Genomic DNA, 24,503 nt, shown 5'->3' on the forward strand with positions numbered 1-24,503 from the left:
CAGTGACAAATAACAGCTTGGGGCCCGGAAAGATCCAAGGGACGGTTCACAGAAAAAGGAGAACTGGAGACGAGATCCGTCATGCACTCTCATCATAACTGTCCGATTAGTTTTTGTTGTTGATGTTGTTTTTTGGTGGTTTTTGTGTGTGAGATAACCGCATTCAGGAATCTCGCCACCTGCAGAGTTACAGAAGGATCTGTATCCTGCAAAAGCAGTGCGGCATGTGACTCAACAGGCCTGCCAACCAAGCGCAGTAAAGCAGGACCCAGGAATTTAGTCCTGGCTATGCTATGTAAGGGACAGTTGAACATTATATGTGGAAGAGATTCAACTGTTTTCCCGTCACACTCGCATAGCGGAGACACCAAACCCTTGGAAAATCTGTGGCTCAGCAGGTTCGATGGAAAAACATTGAACCTTGCACAAATAAATGCAAGTCGGTGTGGTACAGATGAAAGAGATGACATATATGATGGAAGGCCAAGTGATGGGGTTATTCCATGATACCTGGGGGAGCAGACACCCCCACCCCTGGAGAGGTTGTGTTGATTTTCAATGTCTGCTAATCTTTGCTCAATAAGGCTTTTGGCTGAGCGTAGGTTCATCTTTAAGGAGTCTGCTGGGGAAATTCCGATGCTCAGAAGTTTGGCATGGATTTTTCCTACCCACGGATTAACAAAGTCATCCCGCCAGAGGCACTGAAAGAGGTAATGGTCGGGAAGCCTATGCCAGCTGGACAGCCAGTAGCCAAAGACTCGCTTCCAGATGACAGTCTCCAATGATGCAGTCCTTAGCTCCAGATGTATGGCTGCATTGCTCACACACATGGGGAGTTTCAGGAGGCGACGGAGAAACTGATTCTGCAATGTCCCCAGCGATGTTAAATTGGACCCTGGGGCCCAGAGTGGGGCAGCATAACAGAGGGTGGAAACCACTTTTGCGTGGTACACCTTCAATGCAGAAGGGATGTGGGAGGCTCCGTCGACCGCAAAAAATTGGAGTAGAGTGTAAAGTATTGTTTTCCCTTTGTTCAGTAAATACTGTATCTGTGGCTTCCAGCTTAGGTTTTAGTGAAAAAAGACTCCCAGGTATTTAAATTTGAAAACCTGTTCTAATTGGACTCCATCTAACTTCCAGCTGTAAGTTTTCCGAGACCTGGTAAAGACCAGTACTTTAGATTTTCCATGATTAATTGTCAGATGGTTGAGTTTGCAATAAGCCGCAAAAATCTTTAGAGCTCTGCATAAACCGACTCTAGTGTAGGAAAGGATCGCTGCATCGTCAGCATATAGGAGCAGAGGGCAGCGAAAATCAGCTAGGCGGGGGGCATGAATGTTGGCTTGAGACTCACTCAGAAAGAGCTTCATGTCGCTAATAAACAAGTTGAAGAGGAGTGGGGCCAAAATGCAGCCTTGGCGCACTCCTCTATTTATTGGGACCTCATTGGATAGGTTTCCCGCCGGTGTGAGTCTCACTCTAGCCGACGACCCGTGGTGTAATTGGGTTATAAGCCATAACAGCCTTCTATCTATGCCCCATCTCTCTAATTTCTTCCATAGACAGTTTCTTGGGATACTGTCGAAGGCGGCCTTTAAGTCTATGAAAGCGACACATAGGCGCCCCCGACTCGGGGCAGAATATTTTCTGGCAAGATGATACATAATTACCATATGGTCCGTGGTCGAATAATTGTTCCTAAAGCCCGCTTGCTCATGGCCAATCAAATTTGAGTCGTATGCCCAATGGGACAGCTTAGACAGCAAAAATTTTGCATAGATTTTCCCGATGATAGACAAAAGGCTGATGTTCCGGTAGTTCTCTGGGTCAGCAGGGGGACCCTTTTTATGGACTGGTACGATCACAGCCTCCTTCCATGACCTAGGGATAAGCCCCGTAGAATTAATTGCATCAAAGACTTTGGCCAGAATTTCAGCCGACCACCTCGGTTGCGCAACAATAGCCTCAGCAGGGACTAGATCCGGCCCAGGGGCTTTGCCCGTTTTCAGATCTAGTATCAAGTCCATTATCAGCTCTGGGTCGGTAGAGGGCCACAAAGGTAGATGGTCGGCTCGGAATTCCGTGGATGAGTTGGATTCCTCTGCCAAAGAGAAATATTTACTCAAGAATTGTTCCCATGTGGGCACAGGGATAATCGCCAGTGGGTACTTCCTTCCTCTTTTGTTTATCAGAGCCCAAAATTCCCTTGGTCTGCGGGATCTAGAGGCCGCAATCAAGGCTCGCCAACGCTTTTGGTACCATTCGCGTTTGGCCAGCTTTAAAGTCTGTTTGTATGCTCTTTTGGCTTGTAAATAGGAGGGTGGTAGAGCCTGGGCATTAGAGTTTTTGTATTCATTATAGATAGAATGAAGAAGGGATCTTGCTTGTTTGCAAGAGGTGTTAAACCAAGGGGCCCCAGTACTGCAATGCGCCACTTTCGCCTTTTGAGGAGGTGATGTAAAAAAAGTGGTAAGGTTTGTTATAAGAAGGTTAAAAAGTTTCAAAACCGAATTGAAGTCTTGTAAATCAGTAGTTACTTGAGGTAGATAGGCAATGATTTCCCTATGAAAAAATTCCTGGTATTTTTGGGCCACAGCCTCCGACCATTTGATCCCTCTTATTTTGGTCGATGATGAGGTTTCCAGAAGGACTGAGTGTTTATAGTCCTTCTGGCACCGGAACAATGACAAAGTGGTCACTATTGGAAGGTGGTCACTGAAATGTTGGTTTTCAACTTGGAAGGAAAGTACATTAACGGCCAAATTTGCAGAGATCAAGAAGTAATCGATAACACTGTTAGATGCTAGTCCCAGGTGAGTGAACTCCCCCGGTATGTCGGGGGGGAAGGTGCCGTTCAAGAAGACTAGATTCAGGCGAATGGCCATTTGGTAAAGGGTCACTCCTGCTTTGTTTACTCTGTTGTCCTTTGAAGTTCTAATTCTGGCATGTTCCAAGTCAAAGTTGTCCAAGCATGGGGGAGTCCACCATTTGGACTTGGTTAGTAGGTCCCAGTTTGTGGCAATACGAGCATTAAAGTCTCCCCCAATTAAGGAGTACGAGTTAGGGCATTTGGTATGACATGACAATAGGTGATTTTCAAATGATTCCCATCTCCAATCAAGATCAGGTGCAGAGCCTTCAGGGGGGAGATAGACATTAGTAATTAGTAATGAGGACTTCCCTTCTGCGATCAGTCCAGATAGAGCAAAAGGCGGAGAAGCCCGTACCAGAGTGAATTTGGCGTGAAGTTGGAGTGAGATCCAACTCTGTCTGGTTGCTAAGCAATACCTCAACGCCATTTGTTAGCTGACTTCCTGATAACAAAATTAACCTTTAAGTTATCCATGGAATGATCTCTGCTGTTTCACTTCCAACACATTGGAGGCATTGTGATTTGGAGGTTAGCTTGACCTGTGTCATTTGTGGTTATTCACAGGCTATATATGCTCAACTTTGCTACCTTTTATCAGCACAAATGCTAGGATTTGGGGCTAAACATGCACAGGCTTCCTTACCCGCCCAGGGTAAAGAAGGCATATAAACAAGCTTGCAGAGAAAGCAGGGGGATAATGCTTTGTTACTTTGTAAAGGAAACCCTCATTTCCCTAGAGATGGTCAAGTGAGCTGCGGAAGATTGTTGTTGTTGTTGTTTTGTTGCTTAGTCGTGTCCAACTCTTCGGGCACTCCTGTCTTCCACTGCCTCCCGCAGCTTGGTCAAACTCATGTTGGTAGCTTCAAGAACACTATCCAACCATCTCATCCTCCGTCGTCCCCTTCTCCTTGTGCCCGCCATCTTTCCCAACATCAGGGTCTTTTCCAGGGAGTCTTCTCTTCTCATGAGGTGGCCAAAGTATTGGAGTCTCAGCTTCAGGATCTGTCCTTCCAGTGAGCATTTAGGGCTGATATCCTTCAGAATGGATTGGTTTGATCTTCTTGCAGTCCATGGGACTCTCAAGAGTCTCCTCCAGCACCATAATTCAAAAGCATCAATTCTTCGGCGATCAGCCTTCTTTGTGGTCCATCTGTGGAAGTTAGTGTTGTGCATTTTCCTTCTAAAGAAATTCACACTAGTTCCTAGGTAGCTTAGGGTGAAATGGCATATTCTAATTCAAGATGGCCGACTTGACAGCATGCATGACCCATGACAAAATAATTGGGAACAAGTCCCATTGAACTCAGCATAGCTTTCTTCTGAGTAAGGTTGACCTGAAAAACAATTTTACACAGTAATAAAGTGACTTTCCATATTGCACAATTAAATCAGCCATTAGCCTTGTTTAAGGCATAGTTGAAAATCTGTGTGGTGCACCTTTCTGCCATATTCAGTATTAATGCAGAGAGGTAGGAAATTGTTGATAAGCAAGTATTTGCCACAAGTGCTTTCTTTTGTCTCCCACCATGTTGGTGTCAATTTGCCAATCTTTAATAACCTCAATTATGTGAAAAATTGAAATCAGGGCTGTTGAATAATCCGAAAGGGACCCCATCAAGGTTTCTTTGAAAGAGGAAAAAAGAAGAAGCGGTGATTGCTAATTCTGCTGTCTGGATCAATACTTCTATTCTCAAAGGTCACACTTTGTGACCTTTGCCCTAATGTGTTGTGGCTGCTGTGTGTTTACTGCATGATTTAGTTCATAATTTGTAAGCGGTTTGAATTCAAAACCAAAAATGGCACCCTGTTTGGTAGACTTTTAGTTGCCATTATTGGGGGGGGGGTGTTGGGTTGACATACTGGGGCATTTTTTGTGAATGCTGCAAAGCAATTTACTTTTTTGTGTGTCTGTCCATTCAGAACATTTCCAGTTCTTTTCTCGAGTATTCAAAACATTAGATCAATGTGAAAATGCTGCTCATATTTAACAAGAATTTCATCAAGCCAACTAAAGAAAGGAAATCTAAAAGCTGTTGATGCTAAATTTTCAAACTGCATTGTTCAGCTGCTGCATTAACAATGGCTGTGGGAACACAAAGGAAAGTAGCCTGAGGAAGATGAACCCTATGTCTTTTACTGTGTCATTATGAAGGGAGAAAAGTAAGGAAAAGATGAGGCTTTGTTGGGGAAATTGTCCTTGAGATGTCCTTGTATCGCCACCTGACTCTAAATAATAGGTATGCAAAGGAAATGCATAACACCACCTTTTAGGATGGATGGACCTGGGTATTTTGGGAACACAAGAGGATGTGATTCACCACTTTTATCTGGATACTGAATCTTGACAAATCCTCAAAATCATCTTCATTTTGGTGGCTATTACCTCCTACTTACAGCTGTCTTCCCAAGGAGAAGATGAGGACGTAATTATCCAGGGAACTCTCCAAAATGCACTTCAGAGAAGGAGAGAAAGCACAGATGATGGATTTTACTGCCCCTTCTTGAGACGACAGTGCTATGTCTGCCTTTCAAGTATAAGCCAATCAGGTTTGGCTGGTCTGATCAGCAGCACCCTGTCTCTCATTGTTTCTGTGTTTTGTGGGGAAGGGGCATTGATTCGCTGAGCTTATTGCTTGCCTGACAAATATCACACCAGGCGAGCTATTACTTTTCTTTGGTCACTAAAGTGCTTACCTGCTGTCCATAAAGCATAGCAGCTGAGAGTGATTGTAAAAGGCAGAAACAATTGAACCTAATGAGGCTGGTGGCCTAGCAAACTGCATCAGCGATTGAAAGGACTAGAAGGTCACATCTTGGAAGAGATTGTAGGTCCTTTGTTCATGTCTGGAAGGACAAAATCATTATAGGAACGGATAAAATCTACATTCTAGATGATAAAATCAAACCCTTAGTGGCCTTGAGGAGACCCATGGCTTAACCTTAGCGAAAGTTGTATTGATGCTGTTCTGGAGCAAATTCATCATAGAAGGAGCACAGATGGCCTATACACAATCAGGGTTTATATTGATTAAGTTGTGTTCCAAGATTGAGATGTGGTTTGTTTTGGAAGCCTAAGACTACATTTCTAATTTTCCACAGTCACTGTGTTGCTGTCTTTTTGTTTTTTGCTCCCTTAACTCTTTTAACACAGATTACCAGTACATGCAGAAGAAAGGGAGTTGTATAGCTCAGTGGCACAGCACACACAAAAGGCCCAGATTCAATCCCTTGTGTTTCCAGTTAAAACAGGACCAGGTGATGTGATCAAGTAGCCGGTGACATCTTCCAGGGACCTTGGAGAGCCATGGCCAGTCAGAGTAGTTAGACTTGTTCTTGCAGCCCAAGGACCATGTATGAACCTCAGCCTAATTTCTAGTGGCCCATAGCCTAGTTTCTGCAGGGTATCAGTTCGGGCTTTAGGCACTACTGGAATGCTTCCTCCAATAACTTCCTCGTACCTATGGGACCGCCTCTCCCGGTATGCCCCACGGAGAGCCTCAAGGTCCATAAATAGCAACACCCTAGTGGTCCCGAGCCCCAAGGAAGTTAGATTGGCTTCAACCAGAGCCAGGGCCTTTTCAACACTGGCTCCGGCCTGGTGGAACGCTCTGTCTCATGAGACCAGGGCCCTGCAGGATCTGATTTCTTTCCGCAGGGCCTGTAAGACAGAGTTGTTCCGCCTGGCCTTTGTCTTAGAGCCAATTTGATCCCCTCCCCCTCTTTATTTTTTCTTTTTCCTTTCTCCTCCTGTGATGAGGCTGCATTTTAATATTTTAATGTTTTAATATTTTAAGGTTGTATTTTAATCTTGTTTTTAAGTTGTATTCATTCAACTTGTTTTTATTATTGCTTGTTAGTCACCCTGAGCCCGGCCTTGGCTGGGGAGGGTGGGGTATAAATAAAAATTATTTTATTAATAATAATAATAATAATAATAGTAATAATAATAATAATAATAGCTTACCACTGTGAGAATGCAGCCATTGAGAGAGAGAAAAGTTCTTCCCTGCTTGGCTAGATGGACAAATATAGCTTCCTATTTTCTCAATAAACATGCTCAAGGACAGCACGATCAAAAAGCTTCCTTATTCCTATCTTATAATTTTGTTGACACGAATGGGAAATCCTCCTCACATAGTGCATAGTTAACATGTGGAATTTGCTGCCTCAAGAGATGTGGTGGTGGCCCCAGACTTGGATGCTTTTAAGAGGGCTTTAGACAAAATGGAGGATAAAGCTGTTGGCGAGAGCATGAGGGCAGGCTGTGTGCATCCTCCAGGTTTCAGAGACAGTGTGCCTCTGAGCTTCCCATTGATGGGGAACAACTGTGAGAGAGGGCCATTTCTTTCCTGTCCAACTCATGGGCTTCCTAGACGCAGCTGGTTGGCCACTCAACATCCCAGTCACCATCACATACATTTTTTGTGTGGTGGTGGTGAGAGATACGCCCACATTGCCAAAAAAAGAAGAAGAAGAAAAGCCTAGGCTCCAAAAGTAGGCAGTCTTCCCTCTGTCTCTTTGAGGGAACAGGTTGTATCTGTAATAAGGGTCTGTTCAGCAGACTGCCTGCTGCCCTTTGGCTGGACAGTCCCTTCCATTCCTCTTTGAGACAAGATTATTATGGGGATAATTAATGTACATTAATCTTTGGCGAGGGACGCAGGTGGCGCTGTGGGTAAAACCTCAGTGCCTAGGACTTGCCGATCGCATGGTTGGCGGTTCGAATCCCCTCAGCGGGGTGTGCTCCCGTCGTTCGGTCCCAGCGCCTGCCAACCTAGCAGTTCGAAAGCACCCCTGGGTGCAAGTAGATAAATAGGGACCGCTTACTAGCGGGAAGGTAAACGGCATTTCCGTGTGCGGCTCTGGCTCGCCAGAGCAGCGATGTCACGCTGGCCACGTGACCCGGAAGTGTCTCCGGACAGCGCTGGCCCCCGGCCTCTTGAGTGAGATGGGCGCACCAACCCCAGAGTCTGGCAAGACTGGCCCGTACGGGCAGGGGTACCTTTACCTTTACCTTTAATCTTTGGCGGGTTCACGTTGCTAAATAATGTTGTGACTATTTTAATCCCATTTAATGTACCCTCCTTCTGCCTACCATGGGCAACAGGCTGTGATGTTTGTGAGTGTGGCAGAGAGAGAGAGAGAGAAGGTGGAAGATGAGATAGTTAGTTATTTGCTCTGACATTTTAATTGTTCTGAGGGAACAACCAAGAACGTGAGGCAGCGCTCTGTCTGAGAGAAAAACAGAACCCAACATACAAGGGAATACTTATGGCACACTTTTATTACTGTGGTAGTCCTTGTTGTGTTACTGTACAATCAATGTACCTGGGGTTGGATCCAACTAGGTTCTCTCACAGTAGACCCACTGAGATTGATAGATCTAATTTAGTCATGTCCATTAATTTGAATGAATCCACTCTGAGTATGGCTAACACTGGATGCAACCCACATTTTATACAGCAAAAAAGTCAGGCCCCGATACACGGTCTTTATAATCTAAATAAATGTATTTGCTTTTTTTAAAAAAAAAAAAAAAACCTATCAGTTCTTTTCAAATACCATTTGGTGTATCAATTCCGTGCGGAGATAGTGAAATATTTCATTTGGGCATTCAAATGATTAAGACAGCTATAGTTCCAAGACAGTGTGTGACCTTTCAAGTTTATCGGAATGCTTCTTCAAGTTAGGAGTTAAGCTCCTCCCCAGAAAAGTGGAGGTGGAGGAGGAGAAGAGAAACAACTTTTCATTCCCTGAAATCCTTTCCCAGGATGCAGAGGTCACCCCTACATTCTTTGCCTTTCTCTTCTCCTAATCTTCTTTCTCCTTTCCTTCCTAGATGATAAACAGCACAATCCTATAAATGTATGTACGCCTAATATATGCACGGATCTTGAAGTGCTACTTGGGTTAGGGTATGCTAGGGTTGCCATACGTCCAGAATTTCCCATACATATCTGTAAGATTGTAGTAGGAAGCAGCATCTGGGCAAAAATCATTTAAAAGTCTGCGAAAATCCAGACATATATGCCATTTTGGTGATTTCCCTTACACTTTTGGCAAAACTAAAAAAAAGCTCAACAATTCTCCCCCATTCCAAGAAAAGCTAAACAATTTTTATGTCTGGATTTTCACTTTTTGAATTATGGCAACCCTAGGGTATGCTGACATTACTGTTTACTCAGTTTGCTCCCACTGTTAGTTTTTAAAGCCACATTCACAGATTTCTCATTTTGCATTTTCATTGACAAATGGGTCTCATTCCCTATTGGTCATTGCACATATTCATGTTATGTTATGTTATGTTATGTTATGTTATGTTATGTTATGTTATGTTGTGTTGTGTTGTGTTGTGTTGTGTTGTGTTGTGTTGTTATGTTGTTATGTTATGTTATGTATAGTATAGTATAGTATAGTATAGTATAGTATAGTATAGTATAGTATAGTAGGTTGAATCTTTCATTGCATATGTATTACCATTAATTTATTTTTCGTGTTATTTTATTGCTCCTTGACTTTGTTATTTTGATTGACAGAGCCAACACCATTATGTATTTTCTTCTGGACTTAAGTATGAGAAGTTCAGTGATGTTTAAGAGTTTAAATGAATAGAAGCCCAGGAAGAAGTAGTTATGCAAAACATTCCATAACAACTTTGTTCATTGTTGCCTACTTAACAAGGCCATTGCAATAAGAAGAGTAAATTAGCAGACACCATTTGCCATGCATCAAGAGACACATTTGTTATCCTGTATAGTGAATGCATAATTTTAGCCTTTGATTGCTTGAAAGAACCTATGGGACCAGAAATACAGATTGCTGCTCCCAGATCCCTCAAACATGTGGAGGCTTTTACAATATTCAGATCTTAACAATGCATGCTGAGATGAATGTAAAGTGCTTTCCCTGTTCTTTCTTCTTCAGTGAAGGCCCTGCATGAATGCAATTCTTTGAGCAGCAAGGTATTGCCATAATATATTTATTTACTTTAGTGGATAATCTAGGGAATACAGTGGGCATTCAGCATTTCTCCCCTTTAATGAATATATATGTGACCTTAAAAAAAAGAGTGTGCAAGTATATATGAGGGATCCCAGCCTCTGGGGTGTTTACAGTAGTGGTGATGAGGTGTCTGGCTCTGGATGTCAAAACAAATGGATTTCAATTTAGATGGATGGTGTTGGGAGAACAAATAAAGCCAAGCCATCATGAATTCTAATAGCTTGGCTGCTGCTCATGAAGGTACTGTTCCGTTTGGAGAGTTACTGGGTCTCTTACCTGAATCATAGATTCATAATCTTTTTAGAGTTGGACTCCTGGCAGTCAGCTAGTCCAACCCCTTGCAATGCAGGAATCTCAACTGAAGCCTCCATGTCAGATGGCCATCCACCCTCTGCTTAAAATCCTCCAATGAAGCAGAGTCCATCACCTTTGGAGAGAGTCCGTTCCATTGTCAAACAGCTCTTACTCTCAGAAAGTTCATCTCAGACAAACTTGCAAAACACTTGAATGATAATTTCAGGTTAACTGTGAACCGCTGATTTATATCGCTATTATCATAAGGTTGTCAGCTGTGGTGTGGACAAAATCACAGTAGATTTGTAGAATATGGAGAGAGCTAGAGCAGAGGCTGGCAAAGTTTACCTTGCCTGGGCCGGTTCACTCCAGCCGAGATCCCTCTGTGGGCCGGATTGTGCCCACCCGTCTGCAATTTCCGGCATCTGCACAGATGCGATTTTCGGCACCACGGAAGTGAGTCCCCGCACCACGCTGGTTTAGCGCAGTGTGCAGGGACTCGCTAAGTAGACGGCTTGGTTTGGGGGCAGTTTGTGGGCTGGTTAAACGACCCCCATGGGCTGCTTGTGGCCCATGGGCCTTAGGTTGCCTACCCCGAGTTAGAGGGTTGAAATGTGATTGAGAGGAGTTCTGATGTATCTGCATGGGAAAGCATAGATAGAAGAACTTGGAAGTTTCCTAGACTGTCCTTTCTGACGCAACCTGTACTAACCTTCTTTCAGGTGCTGGGCTGCTACACTCTTAGGGTTGCTGACCTCATTTCCTACTTCCTACTTCTTCAGCCTCACCTTGGGAGAAGATCCATCAGTTGTGTCTCTCCTGCTGAGAGTAAATATGGCTCAAGACAGAACTAGGACCTTTCTATCAAGCATGCATTTCCTGTAATAGCTTTCTTATTTTCCTTGACTGGGAATCTCTGTGTGGCTATATTCAGGGTAGCGTATGCTCCTCCAACAGGGATCCGGTATTAATTTCAACTTCTGTGGAGCGTTTTAACTCCAAACAGCAACAGAAAGATGAGGGGGAAATTCCGGGGACTTGCCTACACTATATAAATGTCTGGAGAGAGAAAAAGCCTGTGCTTTTAGAGGAAGTGCAGAGAAGCAGCTTAGCAGGTCATTGGCTGCATTCCAGCAGACTTGATTGAAAGCCTTTGGATCTCCCCTGGTTGCCTAAAGCATTGGCAGAGCACTAAAGGAGAGGAAGTAAACAAAGTGATGGATATTAAGAATGATAATGAGGCTATAGCAGCCTGGTCAACTCCTGGCAATTTAATGTGATGCTGTTATAGTCCTTGGCACACAATAAGGCACAAAGGAAAGGGGGTGAGAAAGTTTAATCCTCCTAGGACATCTCGGCAGGTCCCGAGTACCTAGACTAGGTGCGGGGAACTTGTGTGACCCTTCGGATTTTATTGAATTCCAGTTCCTACCAGTCTCAGCTAACATGGTCAGTGAAGTTGTTGTAGTCTAACAGCATCTTGAAGACCACAGGTTGCCCAACCCTGACTCTGGTCTGTACATACTCCTGTTTACTCTGAATCCAGTGTGCTAGCATGGGAAGAGGTGTGCACACAATGTTAGCCCAAGTCCACATCTATCCTGCTGTTTCTTATGAAGTACTGCGAATTGATGCAATTTGCCCCAAACCAGGTTTGATCTGAATTGAGGGGGGAAATCACAAATGCCGTTTGAACTGGTATTGTTCTAAAGACTTAGACACTTGCTGTGATCTCCAGGTCTATATGTGCCAGGTTTGTATGTATGTTCCTCACATGCTCTTTCATTAAGAGTTTTGTGCTGTGCTGAATTGCATACCCTCTGATGAAAATAGGGCTGCTCCATTCCATCATCATCATTTTATTATTTATACATCACACATCTGCCTGACTTGTCCCAGCAACTCTGGGCAGCTTCCAACATATATAAAAACATAATAAAACTATACAGGGCTGCCCCCAGAAGGCGTCTTAAGGTTGTATAGTTACTTATCTCCTTGGCTTGGGGCTCGCATAACTCTATACCCTCCAACATTTCTCTGATGAAAATAGGGATGTCCTAATGAAAAGTAGGATATTTCAGGATCAAATCAGAAACCGGGATGGCTTCTGTAAATACTGTCCCTGGAAAACAGGGACACTTGGAGGGTCTGGAATTGTCAAGTGCTTTTGGGGTTTTTTTGTACCTAAGTCCAGAGAGAGGGCAAATTTTACAAAGGAATGTGCGGTTTTGGCAGTAGGTAAAAATGAAAGAGAAGGTAAAAATGCTTCTAGTGTGTGTACCCACACATCTCTTGCCCATGAACATCTGGCTCCTTCAGATCACGGCCTTCATTCCAACGCCACAAGCATTCCCTATTGCAATCCACAGAGACTGAAGGGTTCTGCTTGTGTATGCCCAATGTTTCTTGGGGGCAAAACTCGCAGCCCCTAGATGTGCTGTAGCTCAGCAGCATGTGCTTTGCATGTTTGATTTCCCCAGTTGCATCCTGGCATACTGAGTCAAAGGATTTCAGCTAGCAAGGCCAGTAAAAAATTCTGCCTGAGGCCCAGGAGAGCTGGATTTATGGCCTACTGAGATCAGTGTTGACAAGGCTAGGGAAGGCTAGATAGACCTTGTTCCGTATTAATTAGTCTGCAGAGTACCTTGCTAACATCCCATGCGCTGTTTTTCTGGCATCAACTGCTGTTGTTTTTGGTTTAGGAAAGCCATCACAGCAGCAATTCAGCATTTTTATTTTTAATCTTACAGTATTTTAAAAAAGAAAATAGAGCAGGTGTGAGTGAAAAAGTAACACCCACTTCCTCACCCCTGACCAACAATTCACTTATATTTTCCCTTGTTTGACCAGATTCTGCAAATGAAGAATTCGGTGATAGAAAATTACTTTCCCAACTGAACAAATAAAAGGCAAGATTGTATTAATTTTATATGGTTTTCCTTGAATTCTACTAGTGAAAGGTTGATGCTGCTGCGTTCAATGGGGCTTACTCCCCAGTAAAGGTAAAGGTATCCCTGCCTGTATGGGCCAGTCGTGACCGACTCTAGGGTTGTGCGCTCATCTCGCTCAAGAGGCCGGGAGCCGGAGCCGTCCGAAGACACTTCCGGGTCACATGGCCAGCGTGACGAAGCTGCTCTGGCGAGCCAGCACCAGCGCCACACACGGAAACGCCGTTTACCTTCCCGCTATAAAGCGGTACCTATTTATCTACTTGTACTTAGGGGTGCTTTCGAACTGCTAGGTGGGCCGGAGCTTGGACCAAACGACGGGAGCTCACCCCGCCGCGGGGATTCGAACTGCCGACCTTACGATCAGCAAGTCCTAGGCACTGAGGTTTTACCCACAGTGCCACCTGCGCCCCTACCCCCCAGTAGGTGTACTTATTTGGGAGCAATTGCCATTGAATACAGAGTAGACATGCATTCATAGAGCAGGCATGAATAGGATTGTGATGTTACTTGTCCTAGAAGGGGAAAAGATAAGCAAGAAAAGAGAAATGGGGATACGGAGCCAGTGTGGTGTAGTGGTTAAAGTGTCAGATTAGGACCTGGGAGACCAGGGTTCAAATCCTCATTCCGCCATGAAGCTCACTGGGGGACCTTGGGACAGTCTCTCACTCTCAGCTGAACCTGCGTCACAGGGTTGTTGTGGGGTTCAATAGCCATTTACACCACCTTGAGCTCCTCGGGGGAGAAATGGTGCGATATAAAAGCAACAAATAATAAAGAATAATATGGACTACTTCTACACCAGGGTTTCCCAGCTTTGCTCCCCAGCTCTTTTTGGACTACAGTTCTCATCATCTCAGACCACTGGTCCTGTTAGCTAAGGGTGATGGGAGTTGTAGTTCAAAAACAGCTGGAGACCCAAGTTTGGGAAACTGCTCTACACCAAGGGGAAGGATTTTAGGGAACGAAATACAGAGTTTTCAGTGAGCGGTCAATGCTATTGCTGTGTCTTGTTGCCCAGTAAGAAGGCAGATCCGGATATGGAACCAAAGGAAAAAGTAACCAGTGGTGTTGACTCAGGGCCATCTTACCCATAGGTGCTAGGGGTGCGGGGCACCTGGGTGCTGGGCTCTCAGGGGTGCCAGGCCAAAAGTCCAGGGCCCGAGAGTTGAGTCTGGGGAAGAGCCCACCCATTGGTTGGAGCCCCATGTCGGGCTCTTCTGCTGTGGGTGGCTCTGCGCTGCGAGTTTGGGGGCGACTGAGCCAGCGAGACACTGAGGCGGCCGGCGGGCCAGCTCCACCCTCCTGTGCGCCTGGGACTGGGCAACCTTGGGGGCGCGCTGGGTGAATCTTTGCACCTTTGCACACGCAGCTTCATGTGGAGGAGCAGAGACGTGAAACCGGTTCCCCAGATTATGAGACTACCGCTCTTAACCACTACATCACACTGGCTCCCCAGGTAAAGGGACCCCTTACTATTAGGTCCAGTCGTGACCGACTGGGGTTGTGGTGCTCATCTCACTTTATTGGCCTAGGGAGCCGGCGTACAGCTTCCGGGTCATGTGGCCAGCATGACTAAGCCGCTTCTGGCGAACCACAGCAGCGCACAAAAGCGCCGTTTACCTTCCCGCCGGAGTGGTACCTATTTATCTACTTGCACTTTGACGTGCTTTCGAACTGCTAGGTTGGCTTTACAAGCCAGCAAAATAACTATTAGATTTTATTCTAGCAATCCTAACCTCCAATCTCTGCTACTGGAGGGGGTGAGGATTGAGTGGGCATCCCTATCTGCTGGCTTCCCCCAACCTCTGCCAGGGGAGGGGAGCCCAGGTAGAACACAGGAAGCATGGCAAAAGAAATGCCACACTGGTGATATTAACTTTCTCAAGTAAATAAGTGTGATACCCCACCCCACCACCTCCGTACAGCAGAAGGACTGATAAAAATGTTCAGTGTGAATTGTTTGTGAAATAAATGATTTTTAAGAGTGTAAGAAATTCTTGTTTTCTGCAACAGATGTGCCACTGTTACATAACAGATATCACAAGTAATGAAAAATATCAGGTTTCACTTTTTTTATTCATTACTCAAGCAATCTATATTCATTGTAATGCAAGAGAAAAATTCAAATTAAAAAAAAATTTTGAGGTAAAATTCCTTCAAATACTTAAGTGATCATCTGAGAGTACACAATATTACAGCTGAGTGAACGTTAGCCGATCTTCACATTGAGTGCCTCTGACAACTTGTAAAAATATGATAAAGAGACAATGAAAATTGAAAAACTTTATAGGTCTGGTACAATTCAACATTTTAGTACAAGAACACTATAAATTTGTGACAGTACAAGCACTTTTGTTGTTTTAATGTGAGGCATATGTCATAAAAGAATGGCTGAGATAAAGATATATTTTTTGTTTGAAATAATCTATGCACCTTTCCTGCCAATTGCATTTCCTCTGAAACTACTTTCTCAGGATCAGTTTACACAACATACCGCAAAGCAGTTGAAAGTTAGTACATCATTGTCAGGGATGTTTATTAGGCATGTGGAGAAATCACTTGAACATAAAACTCTGAAGTGTGTGTGTGTGTGTGTGTGTTTCAGACTGAATGAAATTAAGTTCCTTCTGTGTCACTTTTGCAGTTGTGTTGTGATTTTTGTTGCACATACAAGCATAGTTGGTGCCAGCTTCCAGGCAATAAATGGCGAAGCCACTTGCCATTGTACTGATAAACCACTAGGCCCTATTTTGACTTGAGCATGAATCGTTTCTGGACCCTGTGTTCATGCTGTGCAGACATGATGCTTTTGTCTGAGTCTCTGCATGTTAGTTGTTTTGGAAATTAGGGTAATTGAGTCTTCTAGCTGTGTTATATGTTGTGGTATAGTGAGTGACCTCAAACTGAAGTGGAACAAAATGCTGAATGGGTCATCTCTACATGATGTGTTTGTTGGAAAAAACCAAGTTCTGGCCCATGCCTGGCCACTTAAGTAATTGAATTTTTGTCTAGACAAGGTATTAACTAATTCATTTAAATGTACTCCAATAGTAAATTATTGGAACAGATTGAGACTTGGAGTGAAACATAAGGGCCCATGATAATATGTTAATATGGGACTAGGAGATCTACTCCCAGATTGCTAAACAGATGGGATTGTCTATTTGTATGTAAGTTGATGTCCTATCAAAGAGAAAAGCACAGTCTCTTCCTTCTCCAAATGTGAATCTTTGTAACCCACTGAATAGTATGGTGCATATTGCAGAGATTTCCCCCTTTTTTCTTATATACCCATGTCTGAGATTTCTTACATTCTGGAGAAGTGAATGAGAAAACAATATTCCCTAGCACATGGTAATTCTAAGATGTGTCACCATGTGATATCTGGCCTCATTCAGAAGATATGTTCAGTATGTGTAACTGAAACACAGTTTTGTGAGGACTGATGTGAGAATCAAGGTTTAGTGTTAAGACTAGCTGCTCATATTCAACAAGTGTGTGTGTATAGTTTTCTATTTGGAATCAGCAGAGGGAGAGACATAGTAACTGTCCTGTACATATAGCCAATGGGAGACTTCGTTAGTTATTCTGAAGACCAATTGGGTACATCTAAAGTCCATGTGGGTGGGTCCAAAGAACGGTCCCTTAGATGAAGTTAAATAGGTGAGGAAGTTCTCCATAAGCCGTATGGAACAGTGTTATGTGTATCACGTAGGGTTGTTACCTATGCTGTTCCTTCAGATATGTGGAGTCCAGCAGAAATTGGCATTTGAAAGTTGATGGGATTGATCAGTGGAGATTGAAGGATCATTCACATATTAGAGTGAAAACAGTTGAAGTAGTGTGTTTGCCATTGCCTGTTGAAGAGCTTGCATGTACAAGCTCTACACACACAGGCTCTGTATCTGTGATCAGGAATTCTGCCCATCATTTGCCACTGAGGAGAGGCCCGACTTCTCACTTGTGTCCATGAAAGTCCTCTGCCACCTGCTGTCATCATCTTCCTTAAGAGGCAGATAGCATGTGGCAGATGTCGAGACAGATTGTGAGCCACTTTTGAGTCAACTTGATGGTGGCTTTACCCTACTTTAATTGTGACTGTGATATAATAATAATAATATACTAATCCCATTATTATAATCATCCCATACATTTTTTTAAAAAAGCAGGAGTCAGAGAAAGAAAGAAAATGTGTGTTTCTTGGATAAGATGTTTAATTTTTCTTTCAACACTGATAATGCAAGTGGCAAAAGAGCATTAAGTTAATGTGCAGCTAAGAAATGCTGGATTGTGAAATTTCTTTTAATGGGTTCTTTCTGTATAACAAGAGATAAAGCAATTGCCATTTTGCTACCTTTATAGCTTGAACAAGGGAAGCGGAGATGGAGGTGAAAGGGAGCAACAGGCAAGGTTATTTTTCATTCATGTGCTCACAAATGCATAATTATGTCTCTACAAAGGAGTGGTAAGCAGAAATAGTAAGTAGGAAACCCCCTCTGGCAAAATTTGGGGGTGTTCTTTGTAATAAAAAATGAATACCCTTGGTGGGGCGTGATGATACACTTACTTTACAAAGCATGCATTTTCTGTTGTCTTCCTGTGTCTAATTAACGTTCCCTAGTTCCCAAGTTGCAGACTAAACATGATCTGGATTGTGTGAATGCTATTAGCATGCAAATTTGTTGGTCATGTAAACAACAGTTTGGGAGGGGGAGCCTTGGCATACTGGGTATGGGAAGAGGAAGTTTCACTTGTTATCTTCCTGTCACAATGTAGATAAAAATGGCCTCTTGAAACTAACTTTTTGCACTTTAAGTGAAAAGGCTGTTGGCATCAATGGGCGTTTCCATTGAAATGGAAACAGCACCTTCTAGACGCAGGAGTCAGCAAACGTTTTCAACAGGGGGCCGGTCCACTGTCCCTCAGACCTTGTGGGGGGCTGGACTATATATTGAGGGGGGGAATGAACAAATTCCTATGCCCCACAAATAACCCAGAGATGCATCTGAAATAAAAGGACACATTCTACTCATGTAAAAACACGCTGATTCCTGGAACGTCTGCGGGCCGGATTTAGAAGGCGATTGGGCTGGATCCGGCCCCCGGGCCTTAGTTTGCATACCCATGTTCTAGAGGCATTTTTTTTTTGTTTCAGAGCCAGGGGGTTGGTGGTGGGACACTGAGGAGAGGTCAAAGGGAGAAGACTGGGAAGAGGGGCTGGATGCTGAAGGGGCAACAGGGCTTAGTGTGCAGGAAGAGCTGGTGACAGAGCAGTTCAGACACTGAGACTGAAGCAGAGAAGGGAGTTGGGCAAGGGGCTGCTGAAGAATCCAAGGTTTCTCCCTCTCCTGCTGCAAGAAGCTCGCCTTCCCCTGGTCTCCATGAAAGCTCAGAATAATGAGGAAGGAAGAACAGAGGCCAGAAGTGTGCAGGCATAGTTTGAGACTGGCAAACATCCAGGAGAAGAGAAGCCTTAGAAAGGATGGAAGGCAGGAACCTTCAGTCCTGGCAACTGCTCCACAGCAGCAAGACCCTACTGGGAAGGGTCGCAGAGTTGTATGCTGTTTCCTTGAATAAAGAGAATAAAGAATAACTTCACTGACCACGGAGCCCTATGTCTTTCATGCTGACCTGTGTCTGACTCCAGCCCTGACATATGATAAATCATGGTGGGAGCATTATTATTATTATTATTATTATTATTATTATTATTATTATTGAATTTATATACCGCCCTATAGCCGGGGGTCTCAGGGCGGTTCACAGAATAAAATCAAGATATAAAACCACAAAATACCTAATGAAAATAAAAACAACAACCCAATAGCCGCCGCCCCCACCAAATTTTAAAAAGGCATAGGATGTAAATTGGATCAACCAAAGGCCTGGTTAAAAAGGAACCTTTTTGCCTGGCGCCTAAAGGTGTATAATGAAGGCACCAGGTGAACTTTTCTGAGGAGAGCATTCCACAGACGGGCAGCCATGGCAGAGAAGGCCCCTTCTCATGTTGCTACCTTCTGGACCTCACAAGAAGAAGGCACATGAAGGAGGGCCTCAGAAGATGATTTCAGGGTCCGGGTAGGTTCATATGGAAAGAGGCGGTCCATTATACCTTTAAAGCATATTCAAAGTACACGCACCCCTGAAAATTCTGGGAACTGCGATGAAAAAAATGTCAAGATATACTTTTGTAAAGAAACCAGAAGCATTGTTATTAGGTATATTAGGGAATGATGTTGAAAAGAAAGATGTGAAGTTATTTAGATATGCAGTAACAGCAGCCAGAATTTTGTTGGCCCAAAAATGGAAACAGGAAGAAATGCCAACGAGGGAAGAATGGAGAATGAAACTGATGGAATATGCAGAAATGGACAAATTAACCGGAAAAATTCGAAACCAACGCGATCAGAGATTCACCGAGGACTGGAACAAATTTACAGAGTATATGAAAACTGTGTGTGATCAGGAAATAACACTTGTTGGATTCCAAGAAGCTCTGTGAAAAAATAGACTGGAATGTCGCTTAAAAGAGAAGATAAAATAAGGATTGTTAAAGTGCAACATAAATTTAGGAAATGTGAGAAGTTGTGATAAATATGAAAATTGTCAGATAGGCTGATGGAAGTCTAAAAGAATGTATAAGTTAAATTGGATGTTTAATTATAAACGGAATGGTTATTGGAAATTTGAATAAAAATTAATTTAAAAAAAAGAAAATTCTGGGAACTGTAGCTTACCCCTCACAGAAGGGAAGGTGAACACTCCCTCCCAGTATTTTGTTCAAGGTGTCACCTGTGGATGGGAGGAAAGTGCTTCGAGTGTGCTCTAAAGTTATAGTGTACTCAGCCTCTGATTTGCTTCCTAGGAGTGCAGCAGGGAAATGGAGCAAGACCTTTTAAGAAGCATACACTAGGGAGCCAGTGTGGAGTAGTGGTTAAGAGCAGTAGTCTCGTAATCTGGGGAACCGGGTTCGCGTCTCCACTCCTCCACATTCAGCTGCTGGGTGACCTTGGGCCAGTCACACTTCCTTGAAGTCTCTCAGCCCCACTCACCTCACAGAGTGTTTGTTGTGGGGGAGGAAGGGAAAGGAGAATGTTAGCCACTTTGAGACTCCTCAGGGTAGTGATAAAGCGGGATATCAAATCCAAACTCTTCTTCAAAATAAGAAGAAGAAGAAGAAGAAGAAGAAGAAGAAGAAGAAGAAGAAGAAGAAGAAGAAGAAGAAGCAGCAGCAGCAGCAGCATACACTAGCGTGCTGCTTGTCTTCCTGAAACCACACTTCTTCGTTTTTTAGTTTGTTTTAAACTGGTTTAATGTGATATGTGAATTGGACCAGCATGTAAATTGCCTATCAAGTGATCACTAGCAAATCATTCAGATCTTCTTTTTTTTTAACAGAGCAAGATTGAACCGAAGTATTTATAGCATATCTTGAAAAGGGTTCTCAAAGTATGTTTTTAAATGATCCACTGGGACCAAAAATAGAGCTTAGATTTAATAATCTTTAAAAGGGGTGGGGGAATGGAGCTGCTTCATGTGGGTTTTAATCTTCTTTGATGGTGCCACTTGGGAAAGTCTATCCATGTGCACATCAGTTTGTCAGGAGTTTTCAAAGATGTTTAGCGCATTGGGAGAGAGAAGGAAATAAGGTAGGGAAGCAACATGTAACTCTTGGAGAGAATTTTGGTTCCATTGCTAATTTGCATTTTGATGCAATCTGATTACTTAACGTACAAAAGATAACTAAAAGCGGATAGAAGTACTTCCCCAAGCTCCTGGACTGCCACATTTTGCAGTGAAAGAAGCCTTCAAGGATGGTGAGATTCCTCAGACGCAAATATTTAAAGAGAGGTTTTTAGGTTCTGCCTAGGTAGTAAACATGTACTAGCCTGATATTCTCCTATCTCTCTTGAGGAAGGAATAGGTAGAAGGGATCACTACAGCTTGAGATAGAGTAAGATTGAGAAAGACAAAGTGTTTGAGAAATCCTATTTTAGCGTGGAGCCGGAGATAGCTTAATAGAAGTAATTTAGCATTTGTAACCTCTATCTCTGTCCCTGTGAGACTCACCTCTTGTATACCTTCAGAGTCTTCTATTTAATCGCATGTTGAAACATTTTCTTTAAATGAAAGACATAGCGAAAGAGCTTACTCCCAAATTTGTTTTGTCAGGTTTCCTTCCTCACCAGGTCATCTAGTTTTTCAGCGAACGTTTGCTGTGTTTTATATCAGCAGGAACAAAGAGTTGAAGCACTCCTAAACAATGTGTTCAGAGGGCACTTCCCATATAGTGGTGGCTGTGGGTCTCTTGCTCACTAGAGATTCATAAGGCCACAATGGACCTGTACTTAGTTGATCAGGATTCCCCATATACTCTCACGCCACACATAGGATATAAAGGTTTTACAATAAAGATTCAGGAAACTCTTTGGCTAGCCCTGCATTAGGCAGGTAGCAGATTTAAGTATTTAAAACAAATTACACACACAGAAATAGGGTGGGCCCTGAAAACATACATCTCAGCTGTATAGTGAAAATGCCAGATGGCCCTATGTTGGGAGGGAATTCTGCTACAGAGAATACCCTATCCACACGGCCATTTCCAGCACAGCTTTGCAGTTGTGTGGACAATAACAGCCTTGTGCGATGCCTCTGGATCATTGCAGACACTCAATGTTTCCCTTCCTTTCTCCTACTCCTTCTTCTGAGTGGTGGGAGAACTCTACTACCACTAGCAGGGCATAGCAGACCTTAAATGATCACTGCCAGTATAGGTGTAAAGCAGCAATGGGGAGCCCTATGGCCCTCCAATGATCCCAGCAATGGGCAGCCCTATGGCCCTATGGTGGTTGGACTTCAATTTCTGTCATCCCCGACTATTGGCCGCACTGGCTAGGACTGCTGGGAGTTGAATTCCACCAATATCTGGAGGGCCAAAGGTTTCCCATCCCTGCTGTAACCTAAGATAATGTTACAAAATGATGAGAACTGAAATGGCAAGGTGTGATCCTAAAAGGAGCTAAGATGCACTCCTTGAATGACGTCATTTGACATATTCCCATCAGAGTCAGTGGGAATACTCCATAGTAAGGATGGTTGAGCTATTCAATATCTGTGAATTCCAATGAACTGAGCTGACCTACACCTTCCAGAGTAAAATGTGTGGGGATTGAAAGGTAATTGTACTTTGGGTTTTGCAGTTCTCTGCCATTTTGTGATATTATTCTCAGTTCATAAATTGTACCAAAATGCATTAAGAGCCATATTTTAGGGGGGAAGTACATTTAGGAGTGTGTGCATTAAGATAAAATCCATGTTTAAATAAGAATTGTCATGGCGATTTTTAAAAATATCACAGATCAATGTGGTAATGGGACAGAAGAGATCAAGGAATTAACACAGGCAAAATTAGTATGGACCCGGCCATCCCTACTCCAAAGGCAAGTGGTCTGAGAATGCAGAGTATTGATGAAGGCAAGGTATTGATGAAAATTAACATGAAGAGTGCTTCTGATGAAGGCCCATTTGATCTAGAGAGCCAGTGTGGTGTAGTGGTTAAGAGCAGTGGACTCGTAATCTGGTGAACCGGGTTCGTGTCCCCGCTCCTCCACATGCAGCTGCTGGGTGACCTTGGGCCAGTCACACTTCTCTGAGGTCTCTCAGCCTCACTCACCTCACAGAGTGTTTGTTGTGGGGGAGGAAGGGAAAGGAGATTGTTAGCTGCATTGAGACTCCTTCGGGTAGTGATAAAGCAGGATATCAAATCCAAACTCTTCTTCTTCTGATCCAGCAACCAGTTCTCACAGTGGCTAACCAAGTAGGACATGAGAAAAACAGCTTCCCTCTTGTGATTCTCAGTAATCGGAACTCATAGGCATGCAGCCTTCAACAGTGGAGGTGGAAACATAGTTACTGTGGCTAGCAGCCATTGGTAGCCTGATAACCACCATGAATTTATCTTATCCTCTTTTAAAGCCATCCAGGTTGGTGGCCAGGACTACTCTATCTTATGGGAGCAAATTTCATAGTTTTAACTTTGTGTGAAGAAACACTTTCATTAGTCCATCCCAAATCTTTCTACATTCAGCTTTATTTGATTTTTCTGGGTCCTAGTGTTACGGGATTTGGAGGGGGGGGAATTCTCACTTTATCTACCTTACCCACATTAAGCTTAATTTTATACACCTCTATAATATTCCCTGCTTACTTACCTTTTTTCTAAACAAATCCCCCTCCCATATTACCGTATTTTTCCGTGTATAAGATTAGTTTTTTTAACCAAAAAATTAGGTTTAAAATTGGAGCTCGTCTTATACATGGGTAGTGCTGAGGAGTGTTTTCTTAATTTGGAGTCCCCCCCAAATAGTGGGTGTCTTATACATGGGGCGTCTTATACACGGAAAAATACAGTAATATGGGAGGGGGTTGTTCATTTTTGCTTTCTGTTTTAAAGCGTGTAACATGACTCCCCTTCTTACAAAGTTTTTGGAATGTGCATGCATTTTTGTTTATCTGACTTTGCCGTTCTTGTAAAAAATAAAAAATAAAATTGCAGGCCCTTTCAGAGTATATTATATTCATTAAAAAGTACCAACTCGAACTGGCTTAAGTGGTCATCAGGGATTTTGTTATCATCCCACACAATTATACACTGTACTTAACTACATTTTGCAGAGCACAACATGTGGCCGCTAAAATAATAGCGGGGCATTTCACAGCTTTTTAAAGCTATATGTACACTCAGACATACACTACACTGAGTTTCAACACTTAGGTTTTTAGTCCAAATAATTTTTAATCAATTAAAATGGTGCATCTTATTTGAGTGTGTGATGCCTGACCAGATATGAATGCGTAAATGGCTATATCTTTGCAATATAATACATTTTGTTCAATACATTTTGTTCCCCCGAAGGGTTCCTGAATAATGTTCTTTGTAGGTATTCTGTAGCATATCTTTGGATTCTGTTCTGTTCTTTGCATTCTGTTCTTTGGATATCCTTGTAGGAGCAAATTTGGGACAGCTTTTGATACATACATAGCTCTAGAAAGAAAAGCAACTTGATGAAAATCAATCGGTTCCTGTAACACTTCAATATAGCATCGAATTTGCATTAGTTTGTATCTGGAGTCAGCTTGCTTTATATACAACTCAAGGGATCAGCCCAACGTCCCTACTTTATTCATATGCCCTTAGCACCAGTCTTTATGCTCATGAAATATGCTATAGTGATGACTTGTAAAATCAGAGTGGGTGACTGATAAAGAAAAGAGGTACTATCTTCTTCTCAAGGCTAATGTGTATACCTGGGGAATATCTCTGCATTACAGTATATTACTACAGTGGTACCTCTGGTTACATACTTAATTCGTTCCAGAGGTCC

General features: G+C 43.2%; 1 pseudogene across 1 annotated transcript in view; it reads right to left on the reverse strand.

The window, feature by feature from the left end:
* The window catches only part of LOC310828604, a 249,822-nt pseudogene that overhangs the window by 5,246 nt on the left and 220,073 nt on the right, over window positions 1–24,503 (reverse strand). The window contains exons 3-4 of the transcript in view: window positions 20,290–20,325; window positions 17,081–17,123 (exon numbers count right to left, since the gene is read on the reverse strand). The product of the transcript in view is annotated as an uncharacterized misc_RNA (transcript). The remainder of the gene's footprint in view (window positions 1–17,080; window positions 17,124–20,289; window positions 20,326–24,503) is intronic.

Source organism: Podarcis gaigeae (assembly GCF_964106915.1).
Source record: "Podarcis gaigeae genome assembly, chromosome: 12".
In the NCBI taxonomy this organism is placed as follows: domain Eukaryota; kingdom Metazoa; phylum Chordata; class Lepidosauria; order Squamata; family Lacertidae; genus Podarcis; species Podarcis gaigeae.